General features: G+C 41.1%; 13 pseudogenes; all 13 read left to right on the top strand.

Moving 5' to 3' along the window:
• Window positions 1-93: 93 nt before the first annotated feature.
• On the top strand, window positions 94-211 carry LOC122336363 (annotated as a pseudogene).
• Window positions 212-485: 274 nt separating this feature from the next.
• Window positions 486-605, top strand: LOC122336346 (annotated as a pseudogene).
• A 282-nt stretch (window positions 606-887) lies between these two features.
• On the top strand, window positions 888-1006 carry LOC122336332 (annotated as a pseudogene).
• Window positions 1007-1281: 275 nt separating this feature from the next.
• LOC122336361 lies at window positions 1282-1390 on the top strand (annotated as a pseudogene).
• Window positions 1391-1665: 275 nt separating this feature from the next.
• LOC122336378 lies at window positions 1666-1775 on the top strand (annotated as a pseudogene).
• Window positions 1776-2053: 278 nt separating this feature from the next.
• Window positions 2054-2172, top strand: LOC122336353 (annotated as a pseudogene).
• Window positions 2173-2449: 277 nt separating this feature from the next.
• Window positions 2450-2568, top strand: LOC122336424 (annotated as a pseudogene).
• Window positions 2569-15562: 12994 nt separating this feature from the next.
• Window positions 15563-15681, top strand: LOC122336328 (annotated as a pseudogene).
• A 280-nt stretch (window positions 15682-15961) lies between these two features.
• Window positions 15962-16080, top strand: LOC122336329 (annotated as a pseudogene).
• A 289-nt stretch (window positions 16081-16369) lies between these two features.
• On the top strand, window positions 16370-16489 carry LOC122336387 (annotated as a pseudogene).
• Window positions 16490-16777: 288 nt separating this feature from the next.
• LOC122336370 lies at window positions 16778-16898 on the top strand (annotated as a pseudogene).
• Window positions 16899-17186: 288 nt separating this feature from the next.
• LOC122336421 lies at window positions 17187-17305 on the top strand (annotated as a pseudogene).
• Window positions 17306-17583: 278 nt separating this feature from the next.
• Window positions 17584-17702, top strand: LOC122336331 (annotated as a pseudogene).
• Window positions 17703-18335: the final 633 nt, after the last annotated feature.

Genomic DNA, 18335 nt, shown 5'->3' on the forward strand with positions numbered 1-18335 from the left:
TTTTTTTTTTTTGTATTTCATTCATTACTTATCTAGTATAATGGCACTTAGTGTGCCTCACCTTAAAATAGGGGGCTTTTTGCAGCAGCTTTTGCTTACGGCCGTACCACCCTGTTCATGCCAGATCTCGTCTGATCTCAGAAGCTAGCAGAGTTGGGCCTAGTTAGTACTTGGATGGGAGACTGCCTAGGAATACCAGGTGCTGTAAGTTTTGAGTTTTTCACTGCTTATCTAATACACTGGCCCTTAGTGTGGTCAAAGTTTGACCAGCTCTTTGCTTTCCCTTACTGCTTATTTAATTCAATTGCCTTTAAAGTAGCTGTTCTTTAAACAGAGTTTGACTGTTTTTAACTACTTAACTAATGCTCTTATCTTTAATGTAGCTCATTTTGAAATATTTTTTTGTATTTCATTCATTACTTATCTAGTATAATGGCACTTGAGTGTGCCTCACCTTAAAATAGGGGCTTTTTGCAGCAGCTTTCGCTTACGGCCGTACCACCCTGTTCACGCCTGATCTCGTCTGATCTCAGGAGCTAAGCAGAGTTGGGGCCTAGTTAGTACTTGGATGGGAGACTGCCTAGGAATACCAGGTGCTGTAAGTTTTTGAGTTTTTTCACTACTTATCTAATACACTGGCCCTTAGTGTGGTCAAAGTTTGACCAGCTCTTTGCTTTCCCTTACTGCTTATTTAATTCAATTGCCTTTAAAGTAGCTGTTCTTTAAACAGAGTTTGACTGTTTTTAACTACTTAACTAATGCTCTTACCTTTAATGTACCTCATTTTGAAGTATTTTTTTTTTTTTGTATTTTATTCATTACTTATCTAGTATAATGGCACTTAGTGTGCCTCACCTTAAAATAGGGGGCTTTTTGCAGCAGCTTTCGCTTACGGACATACCACCCTTTTCACGCCTGATCTCGTCTGATCTCAGAAGCTAAGCAGAGTTGGGCCTGGTTAGTACTTGGATGGGAGACTGCCTAGGAATACCAGGTGGTGTAAGTTTTTGAGTTTTTCACTACTTATCTAATACACTGGCCCTTAGTGTGGTCAAAGTTTGACCAGCTCTTTGCTTTCCCTTACTGCTTATTTAATTCAATTGCCTTTAAAGTAGCTGTTCTTTAAACAGAGTTTGACTGTTTTTAACTACTTAACTAATGCTCTTATCTTTGATGTAGCTCATTTTGAAGTATTTTTTTGTATTTCATTCATTACTTATCTAGTATAATGGCACTTAGTGTGCCTCACCTTAAAATAGGAGGCTTTTTGCAGCAGCTTTAGCTTACGGCCATACCACCCTGTTCACGCCTGATCTCAGAAGCTAAGCAGAGTTGGGCCTAGTTAGTACTTGTATAGGAGACTGCCTAGGAATACCAGGTGCTGTAAGTTTTTGAGTTTTTTCACTACTTATCTAATACACTGGCCCTTAGTGTGGTCAAAGTTTGACCAGCTCTTTGCTTTCCCTTACTGCTTATTTAATTCAATTGCCTTTAAAGTAGCTGTTCTTTAAACAGAGTTTGACTGTTTTTAACTACTTAACTAATGCTCTTATCTTTAATGTAGCTCATTTTGAAGTATTTTTTTTTGTATTTCATTCATTACTTATCTAGTATAATGGCACTTAGTGTGCCTCACCTTAAAATAGGGCTTTTGCAGCAGCTTTTGCTTATGGCCATACCACCCTGTTCACGCCTGATCTCAGAAGCTAAGCAGAGTTGGGCCTAGTTAGTACTTGGATGGGAGACTGCCTAGGGAATACCAGGTGCTGTAAGTTTTTGAGTTTTTTCACTACTTATCTAATACACTGACCCTTAGTGTGGTCAAAGTTTGACCAGCTCTTTGCTTTCCCTTACTGCTTATTTAATTAAATTGCTTTTAAAGTAGCTGTTCTTTAAACAGAGTTTGACTGTTTTTAACTACTTAACTAATGCTCTTATCTTTAATGTAGCTCATTTTGAAGTATTTTTTTTTGTATTTCATTCATTACTTATCTAGTATAATGGCACTTAATGTGCCACACCTTAAAATAGGGGGCTTTTTGCAGCAGCTTTCGCTTACGGCCATACCACCCTGTTCACGCCTGATGTTGTCTGATCTCAGAAGCTAAGCAGAGTTGGGCCTGGTTAGTACTTGGATGGGAGACTGCCTAGGAATACCAGGTGCTGTTATTTTTGAGTTTTTCACTACTTATCTAATACACTGGCCCTTAGTGTGGTCAAAGTTTGACCAGCTCTTTGCTTTCCCTTACTGCTTATTTAATTCAATTGCCTTTAAAGTAGCTGTACTTTAAACAGAGTTTGACTGTTTTTAACTACTTAACTAATGCTCTTATCTTTAATGTAGCTCATTTTGAAGTATTTTTTTTTTGTATTTCATTCATTACTTATCTAGTGTAATGGCACTTAGTGTGCCTCAGCTTAAAATAGGGGGCTTTTTGCAGCAGCTTTCGCTTACGGCCATACCACCCTGTTCACGCCTGCTCTCGTCTGATCTCAGAAGCTAAGCAGAGTTGGGCCTAGTTAGTACTTGGATAGGAGACTGCCTAGGAATACCAGGTGCTGTAAGTTTTTGAGTTTTTTCACTACTTATCTAATACACTGGCCCTTAGTGTGGTCAAAGTTTGACCAGCTCTTTGCTTTCCCTTACTGCTTATTTAATTCAATTGCCTTTGTAATGGGATATGGGTTGGGCACTACAAGTCCCAGCAGCCCCAGGGCTCTTAAAAGGAAGTAGTAAGGTTGTGTTTGTTCTTTTTTACTTCCGTTTTTCTGATTTTGGGGAAAGGTGGCGTGGAATGCAGAGTGGCATGTAGGTAAGGAGATTTGAGTGATGCATTCTTACTACTTTGTTAGTTTTATCGATTGCATAATGAATTGATGTTGTGGTAGATGTTACTTTGGGGATATGAGCAGAGATAATCATTGCCGCCAAATATCTGCCTTTTTTTATTTTAGTGGTGTGACTGGAGTATTGCCTGACTGTGGCCTGACCATCTTGTCGAAATAGTGGATGTGAAAGGTATTTAACGTTTTAATGAAAAAAGGGTTTTTATTTATTTTTAAATTGGAAAGTGAGTGCATCTTATTTAATGAATGTCTCTAATTCTTTTGATTTTTCTGTTTGTAATAGACTGTTTCCCCCTTTTAGGGATGCATGGTTACCGTTTAGTTTATGGTTAAAATATTGTTTTGTTTCGTTTCTTTATTATCTTTTGTTTGTAAATGTGGAGATCCGGAGTGGTAGAGATTGAGGTACTAGTGAATGTGTTTGGTTGTTGATTTTATGTCCGTGTACCTTGTATTGCCCACTGTTAATTGTGTTTTGTTTAGCGGCGGTGGTTATCGGGTTGCCCTCACAGTGTGGATGACAGTGGTAAGGTGGCTGGGATTGTGTGGTGGTTTGGTCACTGTATTTCTGTTTCTTCTGTAGGTTTGCAGTGTGATTGCTGTGAGCTTGGCTGCTGTGAGAACACTTTGGCTTCTAGGCCCTTCTTTCGCTTTCCTAGGCAACCTGCGGCCACCTAGGGCCAGTTTTCTTTTATTTCTTTTTTCTTTATTTTGTGGGCATTTACATCCAAAAGGGTATGTAATATGTTTTAACATGTTTGACTTGTCTTTAATAAAAATGTATTTGATTCTTTAAAGTCACCTCATGGCCCCTTCTTTTGGTTATTGACACAGTAATTGGTCATCATACCACAATTGGCGTAGTCGGCAGGGTCTGTTTTTGTTTTTTTGAAGTGGTTGTGAGGTGTTGCTTTATTGGGTTTTTTTTGTATTTCTTTTTTTTTGTTTGTTAGTAAACGGTAACCGTGCATGAAGACGATCATCGCAGACTCTGGTTCATGGACTATGGATTTTATTCATGTCTGAATTGCCTTCCTAAATAATTTGTCAACAGATATGGAGCAAGAACTAATAGACTTGCGGGAGCAAGTGCGGAACACAAGCACAAAATGAGGAGCTGAGGAGAGAGCTTCCCCCGCGCGGCAGCAGTGCTTCTAACCAACCTCACCCTTCTGTAATTAATGCCTCATCTCCAGTGTCTTTTAATAGGGTACTTTTTGTGCCTCGGGAGAGGAAGTGCCCGCGATTTTATGGAAATATGGACTCCAACTTGAATATTGAGGACTGGATTGAGGAGGCTAAGGTGTGTATCGAGGGTAGGGGTTGGTCTGATAAAGAAAAGGGTGTTTCTGCTTGATCATCTGGGAGGAGGCCAGAATGGAGATAAAACTCAATCTTCAGCTATCAGGGAAAATCCAGAAGCTGTTTTTGAAGTATTAAAAGATTTGTATGGGGGGGAGACGGACATTTGTGCAATTACAACAGAGGTTTTATGGCGAAAACAAAAGAAGGCGAATCACTTACCGAATTTTCTCATGCTCTTATGTCATTGATGGATGCAATTCTTAGCGGGAACCCAGGCAGCGTTCGAATTCTGACAAAGTGCTTAGCGACCAGTTTGTTGAATATGTTCAAGATGTAATGCTGAAGCGTGAGTTAAAAAGATTTGTGAGGGAGAAACCATCTTCTACATTGCTGGAGGTTCGACGTGAAGCTCTTAGGTGGGTGGAAGAGGGAAATAAGGAAACAACTGCCTTATATTCTCAGTCATGGTGTAACGCTACTCATGGTAGGGTTATTGATATGGAGCCTAAGGTTAGGTTCAGGATTCTACAGATTCTACAGATTCTACAGGAGGTTAAGGAGATGTTAAAACAACAACAAGTACAAATAAATGACCTTACCCAGCGTTTTGATAGTTTTATGTCTCAGAGGAATGATCCACCTGTTGTTCCTTCGACTAGGCAGAATTCTTCACGTCGATGCCTTCGCTGTAATAGAGTTGGGCATATTGCCAGATATTGTCGGTCATCCTGGCCTGTTGAGTCAAATTCTAGATCACCTCAGGCAAATGTCAATGAGACTTCTGTTGGGGAACCTGATAGTGTAGCCCCTCCTGCAATCTTGAGTCAGATCGCAGAGGAAGCTAGTGAAGCTGCACAAACTCCTGTGTGCCCTACTATTTTGCAGCGTCTTGTGGGCAAATGCCCTATTGTGACTACTGGTAATGGGGGGTTGAGATCTCATGTTTACTGGACACTGGGTCAATGGTAACTACTATAACAGAGTCATTTTTGAGAAACATTTTCGACAATTGAGGTGGATGCTCTTAAAAAATGTAGTTGGCTTCAATTAAAGGCAGCTAATGGTCTTGCAATACCATATGTGGGTTATTTTGAAATAGATGTGATTGTGTTGGGGCAAACTCTTCCAAGGCAAGGTATTTTGGTTGTGAAAGATCCGGTTGATACACTGTTCCATCAGAAGAAGGCACTTACTCCAGGCCTCTTGGGTATGAATGTAATTGGACAATGTTATAATGACTTATGGTTATAATGGCCCAGCACTATTTTCAGTCCCTCAGGTCAGGCAGGCAGAGTTAGGCTGGAGAGATGCCTTGTCTCAGTGTCACCAAGCTGAGGAGTCCCCGTCCCTGGATTTGTTGGTTATGTGAGAGTCCAGTCCTGCCAACCTGTCCAGATTCCAGCTGGAACGATGAGGTTAGTACCTGCTTCGTGTTCAAAGATTATACAAAGTGGCAAAGTAGTTTTTAGAACCTCAGGGTCCAGAGGGTGGGGCCTGCCTGCTGGGGGTATTAATTTCACCTGCCTTGTTGCAGTGTACGCATGAGTGTGGTTCATGTACCAGTAGTTAATGTTGGTATGGAACCTTTATATTTGCCGCCAGAAATTAGATTGGGTAGCTTAATTATTGCAGAAATTATGAAATCTAATCAAGACATCTTTTTCAAGAAAGATTTATCACAGGACCCTAAAGCAGTGATTGTCCATTGTCAAACTATTACATCAGAGTCCAGTACTGATTTGCAGGGTTAGAATTCCCTGGGCTTTCAGATGCTGAGGGGGAAGTTAGAAGATTGTTGATTAAATATTCAGGCGTTTTCGCTAAGCATGATGGTGATTTGGGTTGTTCAAATTTAATTGATCATCAAATTCCCTAATAGATGATATACCAGTGCGCCAGCGTTATCGTAAATTCCGCCCAGTCAGTTCGAGGAAGTGAAGGCACATATTAGACAGTTGTTGGACAGTCACGTTATTAGGGAGAGTGGTAGCCCGTATGCCTCACCAATTGTTTTGGTGAAGAAGAAAGATGGATCTTTAAGAATGTGTATAGATTACCGCCAGCTTAATGCAAGAACTAAGTAAAGATGCCTATCCCTACCAAGGATCGAGGAATCATTGGATGCCTTAACTGGAGCTAAGTGGTTTTCAACTTTGGATTTGGCAAGTGGATATAACCAGGTACCAGTTGCTGAAAGGATCGATTTAAGACCGCTTTTTGCACTCCATTTGGGCTCTTTGAGTTTAATAGGATGCCATTTGGATTGTGCAATGCTCCAAGTACTTTTCAAAGATTGATGGAGCGAATTTTTGGAGATCAGAGTTTCCAAACTTTATTACTTTATTTGGATGATGTGATTGTTTTTTCTACAACAGTTAAGCAACACCTTCAATGATTGGCGCTGGTGCTGGATCGCCTGAGACAACAGAACTTAAAGATAAAACTGAGCAAATGCTGCTTCTTTCGCGCAGAAGTGCGTTATTTGGGAGCATGTGGTCTCTGCTACAGGGGTCAGTACAGATCAGAGAAAATAGCAGCAGTAGCTAAGTGGAACCAGCCGCAAAATCTTCAAGAACCGATCTTTTCTTGGTTTTGCAAGTTATTATCGCCAGTTTGTTAAAAATTTTTCACAGATTGCTGCCCCTGAATACATTAGTAGCGGACATGATCCGGGGACAGAAGAATAAGCGAACCAAGATTAATTTAGGGACGAAATGGACTGACTTGTGTGAAAATGCTTTCCAGGCCCTTAAATCTGCTTTGACCAAGGCTCCAGTCCTGGCTTATGCTGATTTTAGTAAATCTTTTATTTTGGACATTGATGCAAGCCACCAAGGTCTGGGTGCTATTTTGTCTCAAGAGCATGGAGGCAAATGTCGACCAGTGGCATTTGCAAAGTAAGGCAAGGCAAGGCAAGGCAAGTTTATTTATATAGCACATTTCATACACAATGGTAATTCAAAGTGCTTTACAAAGAGGAAATAAAATAATTGCAAGATTTAAATAACAATAAAAGAAATTAAAATAAAATAAAAACACTGATTTAAGATAAATTGAATTAAAAGCAAAAAGAGATTGATTTAAAACAGTTTAAAATAAAAGAAGCAAAGTAGCACAGTTCGGACGCAGCACAGTGCTCATTCTGTAAATGCACAACTAAACAGATGAGTTTTGAGTCTGGATTTAAAAGTGACTAATGTTTCAGCACATCTGATCTCTTCAGGAAGCTGGTTCCAGATGCGAGCAGCATAATAACTAAAAGCAGATTCTCATTGTTTGGTGTGAACCTTTGGTATTTCTAACTGACTTGATCCTAGTGATCTGAGTGGTCTGTTGGGTGTATAAATAGTGATCATATCTGCAATGTATTTAGGTCCTAGTCCATTGAGTGATTTATAAACGAGTAAAAGTGCTTTAAAATCAATTCTAAATGTCACTGGAAGCCAGTGTAAGGACCTGAGGACTGGTGTGATGTGCTCTGATTTTCTGGTTCGAGTCAGGATCCTGGCAGCAGCGTTCTGGATGAGCTGCAGCTGTCTGATGGTCTTTTTGGGAAGGCCAGTGAGGAGACCATTACAATAGTCCACCCTGCTGGTGATGAAGGCATGGACTAGTTTCTCCAGGTCTTGCCTGGGCACAAAGCATCTTATTCTTGCAATATTTTTTTAGGTGATGATGCGCTGATTTAGTCACTGCTTTGACATGACAGCTGAAACTAAGGTCGGTCTCTAGAATCACACCAAGATTCTTGACTTGCCTTTTGGTTGTTTGACCCCTTGAGTTAAGGTATGCATTCACCTTGTGAACTTCATCTTTATTTCCAAATGCAATGACCTCAGTTTTCTCCTTGTTTAACTGAAAGAAATTTTGGCACATCCAACTGTTGATTTCATCAATGCATTGGCAGAGTGAGTCAATGGGGCTGTAGTCATTTGGTGATAAGGCTAGGTAGATCTGCGTGTCGTCAGCATAGCTGTGATAGGCAATTTGATTCTTTCTCATTATTTGACTTAGTAGGGAGCATATACAGGCTAAACAAGGCGGCGCAAGGGTGAGCCTTGTGGGACTCCACATGTCATGGGCGTCCACTTAGACCTATGCTCTCCTATACTCACATAATAACCCCTCCCCTCTAAATATGACCTGAACCAGTTTAGAGCCATTCCAGAAAGCCCGACCCAGTTTTCCAGTCTGTCTAGAAGAATGTTATGATCGACAGTGTCAAGCGCAGCACTAAGATCTAGTAGTACCAGCACTGATATTTTACCAGAATCAGAGTTTAGGCGAATATCATTTATTATCTTAACTAACGCTGTCTCTGTGCTGTGGTGCGGTCTGAAACCAGATTGAAAATGATCAGATAACCATTTGAGTTCAAGTAGCTGTTCAGCTGATTCAGAACTACCTTTTCAATGATCTTGCCTACGACCGGAAGATTTGATATCGGTCTATAGTTACTCAATATACTGTTATCAAGATTTCTCTTTTTCAGGAGGGGCTTAACAACCGCAGTTTTCAGGGCGTTTGGAAAAGTCCCAGAAAGAAGTGATGTGTTCACCACTTCTAAGATGTCAGCTTTTAAACAGTCAAACACGCTTTTGAGAAAAGATGTGGGGAGTGTGTCAAGACAGCAGGTTGAGGATTTTAGGTGCTGTACTACTTCCTCCAAAGTTTTGCTATCAATTGCTTCAGAACACACACATAGTGACTCCTTTTTGAGATTGTGGTTGAATCTGACATATCTCTACATCATCTGATGTTTTAATTGCCTTTCTGATATTTTCGATCTTCTCAGAAAAGAATGAGGCAAACTCATTGCATTTGCTGTCAGAAAGCATTTCACTGGGAATCTGACTTGGGGGGTTTGTCAGTCTCTCAACCGTAGCAAAAGAGTGCGGGTGTTGTTCAGGTTACTATTTATAAGGTTTGAGAAAACGTCTGTCGTGCTGTGGCTAATTCACATTAAAAGCATGCAGGCTGTCTTTATAGATGCTATAGTGGATTTCAAGTTTTGTCTTCTGCCACGTCCGCTCAGCCTTTCTGCATTGCCTTTTCATGATCTGCACTGCTGTTGATTTTCTCAACATGACTTTTGTCTGCCAGTCTTCTTACTGACTTTCACAGGTGCAATATCATCCATGACATTCTTAACTTTTGAGTCAAAGGACTCCAGGAGAAGATCAAGCGCCAGTCGGCAGAAATGCTTGGCATTGAAGAAACAGCCTTCATAAATAGCACACTTGTGTTCTCATTAATGCATCTCTTTCTGACAGTGACAGATCTGGATTCAGTGGTAGCAGAGATCAATATATCAAAGAAAATACAGAAGTGATCAGACAGTGCTACATCCTTGATAACAATGGACGAAAGCTGTAAACCCTTACTAATGAGTAAATCTAGCGTGTGCCCATGGTGATGTGTGAGTCCATGCACATGCTGAATCAGCTCAAAAGTGTTTAAAACGGTTACAAATTCTTTTGTAGTTTTGATTTCTGCATTTTCTATGTGGATATTAAAATCCCCTGCAATCACAAAACAGTCAAATTCTGAACAAATCATTGATAACAATTCTGTGAACTCTTCAACAAAGGCTGGAGAATATTTTGGAGGCCTGTAAATAATGATAAACAGGATGCGTGGAGCACCTTTCAACACAATCCTAGATATTCAAATGACAAGTACTGACCAAATGACACTTGTCTGCACTGAAAGACATCTTTAAAGAGAGCAGTAACCCCACCCCTCTCTTGTCAACTCTGCAAACATTCATATAAGTGAAGTTGGGAGGGGCTGTTTCATTGAGCACTGTTGCACTGCAGCTTTCTTCAAGCCATGTTTCATTTAGAAACATAAAATCCAGATTGTTTGTAATTATTAAATCATTGATCACAAATGATTTGTTTTTTAGTGATCGAACATTTAATAATGCTAGCTTGATGGTAGTACTTTTTGTTTCTATAGAAGTCTGAGTTTGTTGTCTAATGGGCCGAGATTAGATTTGTCAGCTGTACGCCTTGAAAAGGCCTTAGACTTTCTATCCTGTAATAAGACGGAGATAGTGAGAGACACACTGGGTTCCCGCTTGTTTTCTAAACATCCCTGAAAGTTTTTGCTGTAGTTGCGGGGACCCGAAACACATCACTGAGAGCTGTTATCAGTTGTTTTTGCTTTACCAGCTGCAGATGGAGGAGGATGGCCTGGCGTTGTCGCAGCGGCCGAAGAGCTCGCTGGAGGAGGGTGAGCTGGGCCCAGCGGCCTTGGAGGCGGTGGTGCCCGCCGTTTTGTAGTTGATAACTGGGGGCTCGCAGCAAAGGAGTGGGAGAGTCTGGTTTTAGCCACCAGTTCCTCCATTTTTGTGAGAAGCTGAGAAGTGGCGATGCTTGAGAGAGGATAATGTCTCTGGTAAACAGAGCATTGGTGTTTCAGTGGCAGAATTATGCTGTCCTGGCTTCCCTGGCTGATTACCAGAGAGTCGTCCTTCGGCTCTGAGTCCTGGAGCCGTTGTTGTCGTCACATTGTGTCTGTGATGGGCTCTGCGGGCAGGGCTCAACCGTGATAGTGTCCACAAACAGTGCTTGTTGTGGCTCTGTGGTGTTTTCAGTGTCCTTGTGGGATGTGTCGACCAGATGATGACTCTGAGGCTGATATGAAGTCCTGTCGTCATCCATACTTTGTCCAGGTGTGTGTGTGCCATTCATGTTGAGTGGACTGGCAGACTCTGCTGATGGATGACGGAGTGAAAAATAGATGTTGTCCTTTAACACTCTCGCACCAAGTTTGTTTGGGTGAAGGCCATCCAGTTTAAACAGTTGTCTGTGTCCCCAGAATAGATTGAAGTTGTCGATGAAGTTGACTCCTTTTTGACTGCAGGTTCTTTGTAGCCAAGTATTCAGTCAAGCAACCGTGAAAACATGTTTGTTCCTCTTGCTGGGAGTGGTCCACTGATGAACGACTGGACTTCAACTCTTTGAAGTGTTTCGATAAGTTCACTGAAGTCCCTCTTCAGGAGTTCTGATTGCTCCTTACGAATGTCATTCTTCCCCACATGGATGATGACTCGTTTTGCAGTCTTGTGCTTCATTAGAACGTTCTGAAGTCCATTGTTTACATCAGAGACGGTCGCTTGAGGAAAGCAGCATGTAGTTGTCGTTCTGCTCTGGCGTTTCTGATAATGGAGTCTCCGACTATCAGAGTTCTAGGCTCGGCTGCTCTGTGATCTGAACGCCGCTGTCTGCTCGACCTTGAGCGCCTGTTTGTAGCGGTGTTAGCTACTGGCTGATATGACTCCTGCTCAGTCACTTTCGGGGATTCCTCACCCAAATTCGTTAAAAATTCAAATCTGTTCTCGAGCTGTACAGGGGGTGGTAAAATACCAGTTTTTCCAAGCCTTCTCATGGCCATGTCTGGGGTAGATGATGCCACAGCGGCAATATGAGATACTCGTGACAGTCTGGTGTCTCGAGTGCCTTTGGGTCTCGCTCCCTGTCTTTGCCACTGATTTGTGTGTTGATCAGCTTTAGCTTGATTCGCTACATTTATATACTGTCGAGATTGATTCGATTCACAGGACTCACCGGCTGTGGGCTGAGGGGGTCCGTGATGATCTGCTGTGTGATCTGCTTGTTTTGGGAGTCCAGCAAGTAACCGTTTCAAGAGCCACAATCCTTTGTAGCAGCAGTCTGTGGCAGTTTGTGCAGCAAGTAGATTCCAGAAGAGGCATTTTCTTTCTTGTTTGTTGAAGATAGGAAGCTGTGTTTTCCCGTGTCCGGAATGTAAGCTGCTAGCAGCGGGAGGCAGATAATCTAGTTCTTCGTAGTAGCTATTATTGCAATCCCGAAAGTTTTTGCCAAATATGTGTTGTTTGAGCACTGTGCTATATGCTGAAGTTAAAACTTAGTAAAATCAGAAAAAAAAAGTAGATAAAAGTAGATAAAAAGAAGCAAAGCGCGGAGCAGTAAGCAAGAGCGTCGAACAGTCGCAAAGCGGAAGCAAGAAGGATTACGACCGTCTGAGCGAAACATGCAGAACTATAGCTCAATGAAGCTGGAGTTTTTGGCCCTGAAATGGGCTGTTGCAGAAAAGTTCAGAGAGTACCTGTTGGGTCAGAAATGTTTGGTATATACAGATAATAATCCCTTAGCCATTTGCAAACTGCGAAGTTGGGAGCATTGGAGCAGCGTTGGGCTAATCAGTTGGCAGATTTTGATTTGGAAATAAAATACAAACCTGGAGCGCTCCAATGTTACGCGGATGCCCTTTCTAGAAAAATATTGCGTCTGTGGCAGAACTGGCTATGACTACTGCAATGCCGAAGGAGGTGCATCAATGTGTTCATGACAGTCAGCATGTAATGGTCAGTGAAACAATTTCGGTTTTCCCTGAACAACCTAGAGAAAATCTTGGTGCCCTGCTAGAGGCTGACCCGGTTATTGGGCGATTCCTGGTGTATTGGGATCGTCAAAGACCCCAGATGCTCAGGAGAGAAGCGGTAGAGTCATCAGCGGTGCTTGAATTAGTGCGGCAGTGGGGGAAGCTGGTGAAGATGGAGGGGGTGCTGTATCGGAGATTCTGTCCCCAGGATGAACACAGAGAGATTCGTCAGGTTGTTTTACCAGCTGTCCTCAGGAAAGGGTCCTCACAAGCTTGCATGATGATCATGGCCATCAAGGAATTGAGCGGACAGCAAGTTTAGTGAGAACTCTGTGTTATTGGCCGAGTATGTTTAAGTTCATTGAGGAATGGTGTAAGAAATGCCAGCGCTGCACCCTAGCTAAAGTGGTGCGACCAAAAGTCACGTAGCTTTATGGGACACCTGACAGCAGAAAGACCGCTAGACATTTTGGCGTGGATTTTACATTGTTGGAACCTGCGTCAAATGGACTTGAAAATGTATTGGTGTTAACTGATGTATTTTCTAAGTTCACACAAGCTATCCCAACTAAAGACCAAACAGCAGCAACAGTGGCACGTGTTTTAGTGGAACGTTGGTTTTACTTATTTGGAGTACCACGACAACTTCATTCAGATCAGGGCGGTGCTTTGAAAGTAAGCTGATTCAAGAATTATGCAGATTGTATGCTATTTCAAAAACTCGCACCACCCCTTATCGACCTCAAGGGAATGGTCAATGTGAACGTTTTAATAGAACAATGCATGATTTGCTGCGCACATTACCTCCAGAGGAAAAACGTCATTGGCCAGATCATCTTGCTCAGGTGGTTTTTGCATATAATACCACAGAACACCAGTCTACTGGGTACGCCCCTTATGTCCTCATGTTCGGACAAGAGCCCCATTTGCCTGTTGACTTTCTGCTGGGACTGGATAGTCATGTCCAGAGTGATGCGGAGTGGGTTGTGGACCACAAAAATAATTTGGAAAAGAATATTTACAAGGCTCGAGAAGCGTCTTCAGTATGCTACAGAATACCGAGCTCGACTAAATGATCTTCAGGTGCGACATGAAAAGTTAAGTGAGGGCAGGTGGTGTATCGGAGAGCACATAACTTCAAGGGTAGAAATAAGATCCAAGATGCATGGGATTCAACCCCTTATAAAAGTGATTCGATGTCTAGATGGACATGGAGCTGTGTATGCTGTCGCACGGCAGATGGAGTGGATGGGATCAGAAACATTCATCGTTCGAATTGCGTCCAGCCTATGTCTCTCAGATGACCCTGGCCTCCCTAATTTAGTTGATCATCAGGACACTGCTAGAGAAGCAGATGAAGACATGGTAATGATTTCATTGATGCCTGGGAGTATATCTACTCAAGATAAAGCTCAACTTCGGTCCAGACCTCAATCTTTGCAGGAAGATAGCAATTCGTCCTTGACTGCAGTAGGTGATGTTGAAGCCCATCTTCCTTCACAACATGAAGCGGTAGTAAGGCGTACAAGAAGGGTAGCAGCTGGATGCCATTCAAACCCATATCATCTCCCTAGGCCTGTATGCATTAGTGAAACTCAGTTAAATGGTCCGGTTACTCCTCTTATGATGGGGCTGTCCAATGATAACCCCACCGTAGTGTTTCGCCCATGGTTGTAGGGGGCTAATGTAATCGCGGGACGGCGATTTAAATTGAAAGAGGGGTAGATTGTAATGGGATATGGGTTGGGCACTACAAGTCCCAGCAGCCCCAGGGCTCTTAAAAGGAAGTAGTAAGGTTGTGTTTGTTCTTTTTTACTTCCGTTTTTCTGATTTTGGGGAAAGGTGGCGTGGAATGTAGAGTGGCATGTAGGTAAGAGATTTGAGTGATGCATTCTTACTACTTTGTTAGTTTTATCGATTGCATAATGAATTGATGTTGTGGTAGATGTTACTTTGGGGATATGAGCGCAGATAATCATTGCCGCCAAATACCATGGAGCGTTGCGGAGAACTGAGAATATGCTGTACCGACTAATAGTAGGTAGAAGTCTGGTCATATTGATTTTGTTTATAGGTGTTTTGTTTTAATTAAATTATCTGACTTTTTATTTTAGTGGTGTGACTGGAGTATTGCCTGACTGTGGCCTGACCATCTTGTCGAAATAGTGGATGTGAAAGGTATTTAACGTTTTAATGAAAAAGGGTTTTTATTTATTTTTTAAATTGGAAAGTGAGTGCATCTTATTTAATGAATGTCTCTAATTCTTTTGATTTTTCTGTTTGTAATAGACTGTTTCCCCCTTTTAGGGATGCATGGTTACCGTTTTCTTTATGGTTAAAATATTGTTTTGTTTCGTTTCTTTATTATCTTTTGTTTGTAAATGTGGAGATCCGGAGTGGTAGAGATTGAGGTACTAGTGAATGTGTTTGGTTGTTGATTTTATGTCCCTGTACCTTGTATTGCCCACTGTTAATTGTGTTTTGTTTGCCGGCGGTGGTTATCGGGTTGCCCTCACAGTGTGGATGACAGTGGTAAGGTGGCTGGGATTGTGTGGTGGTTTGGTCACTGTATTTCTGTTTCTTCTGTAGGTTTGCAGTGTGATTGCTGTGAGCTTGGCTGCTGTGAGAACACTTTGGCTTCTAGGCCCTTCTTTCACTTTCCTAGGCAACCTGCGGCCACCTAGGGCCAGTTTTTCTTTTATTTCTTTTTCTTTATTTTGTGGGCATTTACATCCAAAAGGGTATGTGATATGTTTTAACATGTTTGACTTGTCTTTAATAAAAATGTATTTGATTCTTTAAAGTCACCTCATGGCCCCTTCTTTTGGTTATTGACACAGTAATTGGTCATCATACCACACCTTTAAAGTAGCTGTTCTTTAAACAGAGTTTGACTGTTTTTAACTACTTAACTAATGCTCTTATCTTTAATGTAGCTCATTTTGAAGTATTTTTTTTTGTATTTCATTCATTACTTATCTAGTATAATGGCACTTAGTGTGCCTCACCTTAAAATAGGGGGCTTTTTGCAGCAGCTTTCGCTTACGGCCGTACCACCCTGTTCACGCCAGATCTCGTCTGATCTCAGAAGCTAAGCAGAGTTGGGCCTAGTTAGTACTTGGATGGGAGACTGCCTAGGAATACCAGGTGCTGTAAGTTTTTGAGTTTTTTTCACTACTTATCTAATACACTGGCCCTTAGTGTGGTCAAAGTTTGACCAGCTCTTTGCTTTCCTTACTGCTTATTTAATTCAATTGCCTTTAAAGTAGCTGTTCTTTAAACAGAGTTTGACTGTTTTTAACTACTTAACTAATGCTCTTATCTTTAATGTAGCTCATTTTGAAGTATTTTTTTTTTGGTATTTCATTCATTACTTATCTAGTAAAATGGCACTTAGTGTGCCTCACCTTAAAATAGGGGGCTTTTTGCAGCAGCTTTCGCTTATGGCCATACCACCCTGTTCACGCCTGATCTCGTCTGATCTCAGAAGCTAAGCAGAGTTGGGCCTAGTTAGTACTTGAATGGGAGACTGCCTAGGAATTGCAGGTGCTGTAAGTTTTTGAGTTTTTCACTACTTATCTAATACACTGGCCCTTAGTGTGGTCAAAGTTTGACCAGCTCTTTGCTTTCCCTCACTGCTTATTTAATTCAATTGCCTTTAAAGTAGCTGTTCTTTAAACAGAGTCTGACTGTTTCTAACTACTTAACTAATGCTCTTATCTTTAATGTAGCTCATTTTAGTTTTTTTTTTTTTTTTTTTTTTTTTTGTATTTCATTCATTTACTTATCTAGTATAATGGCTCTTAGTTTGCCTCACCTTAAAATAGGGGCTTTTTGCAGCAGCTTTAGCTACGGCCATACCACCTGTTCACGCCTGATCTCGTCTGATTTCAGAAGCTAAGCAGAGTTGGGCCCTGAGTTAGTACTTGGATGGGAGACTGCCTAGGAATTGCAGGTGCTGTAAGTTTTTGAGTTTTTCACTACTTATCCTAATACACTGGCCCTTAGTGTGGTCAAAGTTTGACCAGCTCTTTTGCTTTCTCCTCACTGCTTATTTAATTCAATTGCCTTTAAAGTAGCTGTTCTTTAAACAGAGTCTGGACTGTTTTTAACTACTTAACTAATGCTCTTATCTTTAATGTAGCTCATTTTGAAGTATTTTTTTTTTTTTGTATTTCATTCATTTACTTATCTAGTATAATGGCTCTTAGTTTGCCTCCTCACCTTAAAATAGGGGCTTTTTGCAGCAGCTTTAGCTTACGGCCATACCACCCTGTTCACGCCCTGATCTCGTCTGATTTCAGAAGCTAAGCAGAGTTGGGCCTAGTTAGTACTTGAATGAGGAGACTGCCTAGGAATTGCAGGTGCTGTAAGTTTTTTGAGTTTTCACTACTTATCTAATACACTGGCCCTTAGTGTGGTCAAAGTTTGACCAGCTCTTTGCTTTTTCCCTCACTGCTTATTTAATTCAATTGCCTTTAAAGTAGCTTATGTTCTTTAAACAGAGTCTGACTGTTTCTAACTACTTAACTAATGCTCTTATCTTTAATGTAGCTCATTTTTGAAGTATTTTTTTTTTTTTTTGTATTTCATTCATTTACTTATCTAGTATAATGACTCTTAGTTTGCCTCACCTTAAAATAGGGGCTTTTGCAGCAGCTTTAGCTTACGGCCATACCACCCTGTTCACGCCTGATCTCGTCTGATTTCAGAAGCTAAGCAGAGTTGGGCCTAGTTAGTACTTGGATGGGAGACTGCCTAGGAATACCAGGTGCTGTAAGTTTTTGAGTTTTTTCATTACTTATCTAATACACTGGCCCTTAGTGTGGTCAAAGTTTGACCAGCTCTTTGCTTTCCCTTACTGCTTATTTAATTCAATTGCCTTTAAAGTAGCTGTTCTTTAAACAGAGTTTGACTGTTTTTAACTACTTAACTAATGCTCTTATCTTTAATGTAGCTCATTTTGAAGTATTTTTTTTTGTATTTCATTCATTACTTATCTAGTATAATGGCACTTAGTTTGCCTCACCTTAAAATAGGGGGCTTTTTGCAGCAGCTTTCGCTTACGGCCATACCACCCTTTTCACGCCTGATCTCGACTGATCTCAGAAGCTAAGCAGAGTTGGGCCTAGTTAGTACTTGGATGGGAGACTGCCTAGGAATACCAGGTGCTGTAGGTTTTTGAGTTTTTCACTACTTATCTAATACACTGGCCCATAGTGTGGTCAAAGTTTGACCAGCTCTTTGCTTTCCCTTACTGCTTATTTAATTCAATTGCCTTTAAAGTAGCTGTTCTTTAAACAGAGTTTGACTGTTTTTAACTACTTAACTAATGCTCTTATCTTTAATGTAGCTCATTTTTGAAGTTTTTTTTTTTGTATGTCATTCATTTACTTATCTAGTATAATGGCACTTAGTGTACCTCACCTTAAAATAGGGGCTTTTTGTAGCACGTTGAAAAGCTGACTGGCCATACCACCCTGTTCACGCCTGATCTCCTCAGAAGCTCAGAAGCAAAGTTAGGCCTGGTTAGTACTTGGATGGAGACTGCCTCGGAATACCAGGTGCTGTAAGTTTTGAGTTTTTCACTACTTATCTAATACACTGGCCCTTAGTGTGGTCAAAGTTTGACCAGCTCTTTTGCTTTCCTTACTGTATTTAATTCAATTGCCTTTAAAGTAGCTGTTCTTTAAACAGAGTTTGACTATTTTTAACTACTTAACTAATGCTCTTATCTTTAATGTAGCTCATTTTGAAGTATTTTTTTTTGTTTGTATTTCATTCATTACTTATCTAGTATAATGGCACTTAGT

The sequence above is a fragment of the Puntigrus tetrazona genome, unplaced genomic scaffold (genome assembly GCF_018831695.1).
Source record: "Puntigrus tetrazona isolate hp1 unplaced genomic scaffold, ASM1883169v1 S000000964, whole genome shotgun sequence".
NCBI classification, from domain to species: Eukaryota; Metazoa; Chordata; class Actinopteri; order Cypriniformes; family Cyprinidae; genus Puntigrus; species Puntigrus tetrazona.